A 6080-nucleotide genomic window follows, 5' to 3' on the forward strand; every position below is an offset into this window, starting at 1 on the left:
GTACTGCATTATGAGTAAAATGATGACAAATACTGTTAACTGTAATTGGAAGCCTCCTGTAAAAATGATCCGTTTCAGGCGCCAACCTCATGATGTCCGGTGAGACTATTTTAGTAAATATCTTCCTGAAACAGCTTTGAAGTGGAAGAATATTTTCAGCAGCTGCTGGGTAGGTACTTTGACTAATTTATAAGTATCTTTATTGCTAGCCAACATTGAATTACTGCATATATTCTTAGCTAACCTAGCTAGCTGGCTAATGTTTGCTAGCTAGTTAGCTAGATCAAGTTGACACAAGCCATTTCGGTCTGCTCTAAATTGCTTGTTAATATCTTGCTGCGCTTAGTGGGACTAGCATTTGTTATTCAACAGGACAATAACCCAACACACTTCCAGGCTGTTGTCATGACGTGGTCCTTTCTGGGTGTAGATCGTGGCTCCCCCCCCCCCCCCCCCCCCCCCCCTCTCTCTCCTAAACCCAGGTTTTATCTCAGGTCATAAATTCCTGGCAGAGACTCTCTCCCCCTGGTCATGCAGAAAGAGAGGGAGAGAGCGCAGAGAGAGAACAAAGGACTTCACTTGGCCAAACTCCTAAATCCCCTAAATGGGAGAATTAAACAATATCTCTACTTTTAAGAATGTGGGAAGGGTCCGTGGACACTTAAGGGACAGTTATGACGAGTTCATTTGGTGATCTTATGTTGGACAGGAAACACACATAACTGTATCTCTTAAAGTGCACATTTCCCAGCTGTCAGGTTTACATCTACAGTTGAAGTCGGAAGTTTACATACACCTTAGCCAAATACATTTAAGCTCAGTTTTTCACAATTCCTGACATTTAATCCTAGTAAACATTCCCTGTCTTAGGTCAGTTAGGATCACCACATTATTTAAAAAATGTGAAATGTCAGAATAATAGTAGAGAGAATGATTTATTACAGCTTTCATTTCTTTCATCACATTCCCAGTGGTTCAGAAGTTTACATACACTCAATTAGTATTTGGTAGCATTGCCTTTAAATTGTTTAACTTGGGTCAAACGTTTCGGGTAGCCTTCCACAAGCTTCCCACAATAAGTTGGGTGAATTTTGGCCCATTCCTCCTGACAGAGCTGGTGTTACTGAATCAGGTTTGTAGGCCTCCTTGCTCGCACACGCTTTTCCAGTTCTGCCCACAAATTTTCTATAGGATTGAGGTCAGGGCTTTGTGATGTCCACTCCAATACCTTGACTTTGTTGTCCTTAAGCCATTTTGCCACAACTTTGGAAGTATGCTTGGGGTCATTGTCCATTTGGAAGACTCATTTGCGACCAAGCTTTAACTTCCTGACTGATGTCTTGAGACGTTGCTTCAATATATTCACATAATTTTCCTTTCCCTCATGATGCCATCTATTTTGTGAAGTGCACCAGCCCCTCCTGCAGCAAAGCACCCCCACAACATGATGCTGCCACCCTTGTGCTTCACGGTTGGGATGGTGTTCTTTGGCTTGCAAGCCTCCCCCTTTTTCCTCCAAACATACCGATGGTCATCATGGCCAAACAGTTCTATTTTTGTTTCATCAGACCAGAGGACATTTCTCCAAAAAGTACGATCTTTGTCCCCATGTGCAGTTGCAAACCGTAATCTGCCTTTGTTATGGCGGTTTTGGAGCAGTGGCTTCTTCCTTGCTGAGCGGCCTTTCAGGTTATGTCGATATAGGACTCGTTTAACTGTGGATATAAATACTTTTGTACTTGTTTCCTCCAGCATCTTCACAAGGTCCTTTGCTGTTGTTCTGGGATTGATTTGCACTTTTCATCTCTAGGAGACAGAACGCGTCTCCTTCCTGAGCTGAATGACGGCTGCGTGGTCCCATGGTGTTTATACTTGCGTACTATTGTTTGTACAGATGAATGTGGTACCATCATGCATTTGGAAATTTCTCCCAAGGATGAACCAGACTTGTGGAGGTCTACAATTGTTTTTCTGAGGTCTTGGCTTATTTCTTTAGATTTTCCCATGATGTCAAGCAAAGAGGCACTGAGTTTGAAGGTAGGCCTTGAAATACATCCACAAGTACTTCTCCAATTGACTCAAATGATGTCAATTAGCCTATCAGAAGCTTCTAAAGCCATGACATCATTTTCTGGAATTTTCCAAGCCGTTTATAGGCACAGTCAACTTAGTGTCTGTAAACTTGTGACCCACTGGAATTGTGATACAGTGAATGATAAGTGAAATAATCTGTCTGTAAACAATTGTTGGATAAATTACTTGTGTCATGTACAAAGTAGATGTCCTAATCAACTTGCCAAAACAATAGTTTGTTAACAAGAAATGTGTGGATTGGTTAAAAAACGAGTTTTAATGACTCCAACCTAAGTGTATGTAAACTTCCGAATTCAACTGTATGTTAACAGCCACACACCGTACAATACAAACACTTTAGGCCTGTACGGCTGGTATGAAATGACTAGCTCACTTTGAATAAGCAAACGCTACTGTATAGGCATTCAGGCATGAAAACAGAAAATCTTCATAGAGTACATAGCCCAATATCATGGTGGGTATGAATACAGTAGCTCACTTGAATCAAACACATACAGCCCTGGCCTATCAAGGCAGGCATGAAAACATTAGGTTAAATCATAAATAACAGTATTCAGGCTTACCGTTCTTGTGTGATTCACATTTTACAGCACACATCGTAGATGCCTAGGCATGATGTTGAAGATGGAGATTATTTCATCCTTGAGTTCCCGTTCAAAGGACAACAGGGCAACATTTTTGAGACGTGCAGTCAACATGCAAGATTTGATCAATGTTTTGATAAGGCCTGTAGTGGAGAAGAGTCTCTTAACAGTACATGAAGTCATAGGAAGGGTGATGATGGTCCCTAGTGGGTGATGAAGGGTGATGATGGTCCCTGATGATGGTCCCGTCTATTGATGTTAGGGAAAATGCCAGGGCTGCAGCCGTCAAAAGCTTAAATAAGGGATGGAAATTCCTGACCTCTCCCCACTTTCTGATGTAGTTGTTGAATAAACACGGTTAATTTAGCAGAGATATAGTGAACACATGGGGCAAGGAGTGATTCTTTCAGTGCTGTCATTCATGACTTGACCTTTTGGGTGAGGATCATATGCACCAGATTAACCCCCCTCTCTTGCTCTCGCTCTCTCCCACCACAGTTTTATGAAGGTTGTAAATACCTGCAGGCAAACTCTCTCTCCCACTCTTTCAGAAATGGAAGCTACATCTCTTTGTTACCACAGAGAGAGACGTTGCAGTATGGTAACATCAAAAGGTTGAAAAATGAAACAATATTTCTGTATTCCAAACAGTTGGAAGGGTCCGTGGGTACTTAAAGAACAATCATGTCGAATTCATTACTAATTTGTGATGTAACTAAGGACAGTAGAACAACATAACTGTATCTCTGAATGTGTATATTTACCAGTGATCAGATTCACATCCAAATGTTGGGGAACTTATATGATTAAATATGAAACTATTTGTGAGAAGATGTAATGTGATGTTAGCCTTTTAAATGAGAGAATTGTTTTTCATATGAAGTCTTAACCAAGTTGGTGGCCATGCCCACGCTCAGCACATACATTATGACAAAACGAGGGAACGCCCTTTTTCTCAGAGTGCTTAAATAGGACTTGTGACGAAATTAACATTAGACCAAGCAGGAGGACGGTGTGAACCGGACGTCACGAATGGTTAAAATCTATTCGACCGAAACATGCCAGGTTGCTACTGGTGTGGAAGGTGGTCTTAGCTGTACCCAGAAGAAAATCTCTATAGGCCAGCGAGACCGACAGCGTGAGTTGAAAGAAGATGAAGACTACACAGGAACATTCAGTCTGCAGCTGTTTAAGTACTTTAGTCTGGTAAATGCGACCGAGAACCACCGGGTGGTACTCTGAAAGATCCATTCTAAAGAACATTTCCCTATTAAGCGACCATTAGTAAATCTGACGTATCCATTATAACAGAGCTTAAACAGCTACAACTACAAAATACTTTGATCTCTGGTGGACAAACCAGAGACTTTCTGTCGAATTACTCCCCACACAGATCGAGTGATTTCAATGGAGAGACAACAAAGATATACACACGTAAATATGTACATTGCAATTCTTTTGAATGAGCGGCTGTTCATGTGCAAAGTATTGCCATTTCCATGAGCATAGTTCTCAGCTGTATGTACTGTATGTAGTGGGTCCATTCTGTCTTTCCCACTCTTTATCTGTCCCAACCCCTTTCCATTGTCAACCAACCTGTCATATCGGGTTTAGTCCACTAGGGACTTTTCATTGCATTATGTAGTAATCAATGTGTAAGCTATTCTGTTTGTGTGTTTATTTAGTTAGTTAGTAAATAAATAATTAAGCCAATTTGTATATCGCAGATTCATTGTATATCGCAGACTGATAGAAGGTAAATAAGAATTAATGAATTGACTGTGACTGATGTAAGAGATGTTTATATCTTTAGAGTTTAGTCAGGAGATAGTAACTCGTTAAATAACTTTTTCTGTGGTGCCCCAGATTACTACTTAAAACCTCTCTTGGGTACGTGAGACGTTAGCGTCCCACCTCTTCAACAGCCAGTGAAACTGCTGGGCGCCAAATTCAAATACAGAAATACTCATAAAGATTCAGAAAACAAAACATATTTTACATAGGTTTAAAGATTAACTTCTTGTGAATCCAACCACAGTGTCAGATTTTAAAAATGCTTTACGGCGAAAGCATACCTTACGATTATTTGAGAACATAGCCCACTAGACAAATCATTACAAACAGTAACCAGCCAAGTAGAACAGTTACACAAGTCAGAAATAGAGATAAAATTAATCGGGTACCTTTGATGATCTTCATATGGTTGCACTCAGCAGACATTCATTTACTCAATAAATATTCCTTTTGTTTGATAAAGTCTCTTTATATCCAAAAACCTCCGTTTTGTTCGCGTGTTTTCTTCAGTAATCCACAGGCTCAAACGCAGTCAAAACAGGAAGACAAATTGTATCCGTAAAGTTCATAGAAACATGTCAAACGATGTTTATATTCAATCCTCAGGTTGTTTTTAGCCTAAATAATCGATAATATTTCAGCAGGACAATAACGTCGTCAATTTAAAAGGTTAACAAGAAACACACTCTCTCGGGGGCCTCCCGGGTGGCGCAGTGGTCTAGGGCACTGCATCGCAGTGCTAACTGCGCCACCAGAGTCTCTGGGTTCGCGCCCAGGCTCTGTCGCAGCCGGCCGCGACCGGGAGGTCCGTGGGGCGACGCACAATTGGCATAGCGTCGTCCGGGTTAGGGAGGGTTTGGCCGGTAGGGATATCCTTGTCTCATCGCGCTCCAGCGACTCCTGTGGCGGGCCGGGCGCAGTGCGCGCCAACCAAGGGGGCCAGGTACACGGTGTTTCCTCCGACACATTGGTGCGGCTGGCTTCCGGGTTGGAGGCGCGCTGTGTTAAGAAGCAGTACGGCTGGTTGGGTTGTGCTTCGGAGGACGCATGGCTTTCGACCTTCGTCTCTCCCGAGCCCGTACGGGAGTTGTAGCGATGAGACAAGGTAGTAATTACTAGCGATTGGATACCACGAAAATTGGGGAGAAAATGGGATAAAATTTATTTAAAAAAAAAGAAAAAAAAAAGAAACACACTCTCTCGGTCTCGCGCATGAAAAAGCTCTGTGACACTTTAGGGTCCACTCATTCAGACTGCTCTTACTTCCTCATTTTTCAGAATACAAGCCTGAAACAATTTCTAAAGACTGTTGACATCTAGTGGAAGGCATAGAAACTGCAATTTGAGTCCTAAGTCAATGGATACTGTAATGGCATTGAATAGAAAACTACAAAACCAACAAAAAAAACTACTTCCTGAATGTATTTTTCTCAGGTTTTTGCCTGCCAAATCAGTTCTGTTATACTCACAGACACTATTTTAACAGTTTTGGAAACTTTAGAGTGTTTTCTATCCAAATCTACCAGTTATATGCAGATCATATCTTCCGGGCCCGAGAAGCAGGCAGTTTAATTTGGGCATGCATTTCATACAAAATTCCGAATGCTG

Source organism: Salvelinus namaycush, chromosome 6, assembly GCF_016432855.1.
Source record: "Salvelinus namaycush isolate Seneca chromosome 6, SaNama_1.0, whole genome shotgun sequence".
NCBI classification, from domain to species: Eukaryota; Metazoa; Chordata; class Actinopteri; order Salmoniformes; family Salmonidae; genus Salvelinus; species Salvelinus namaycush.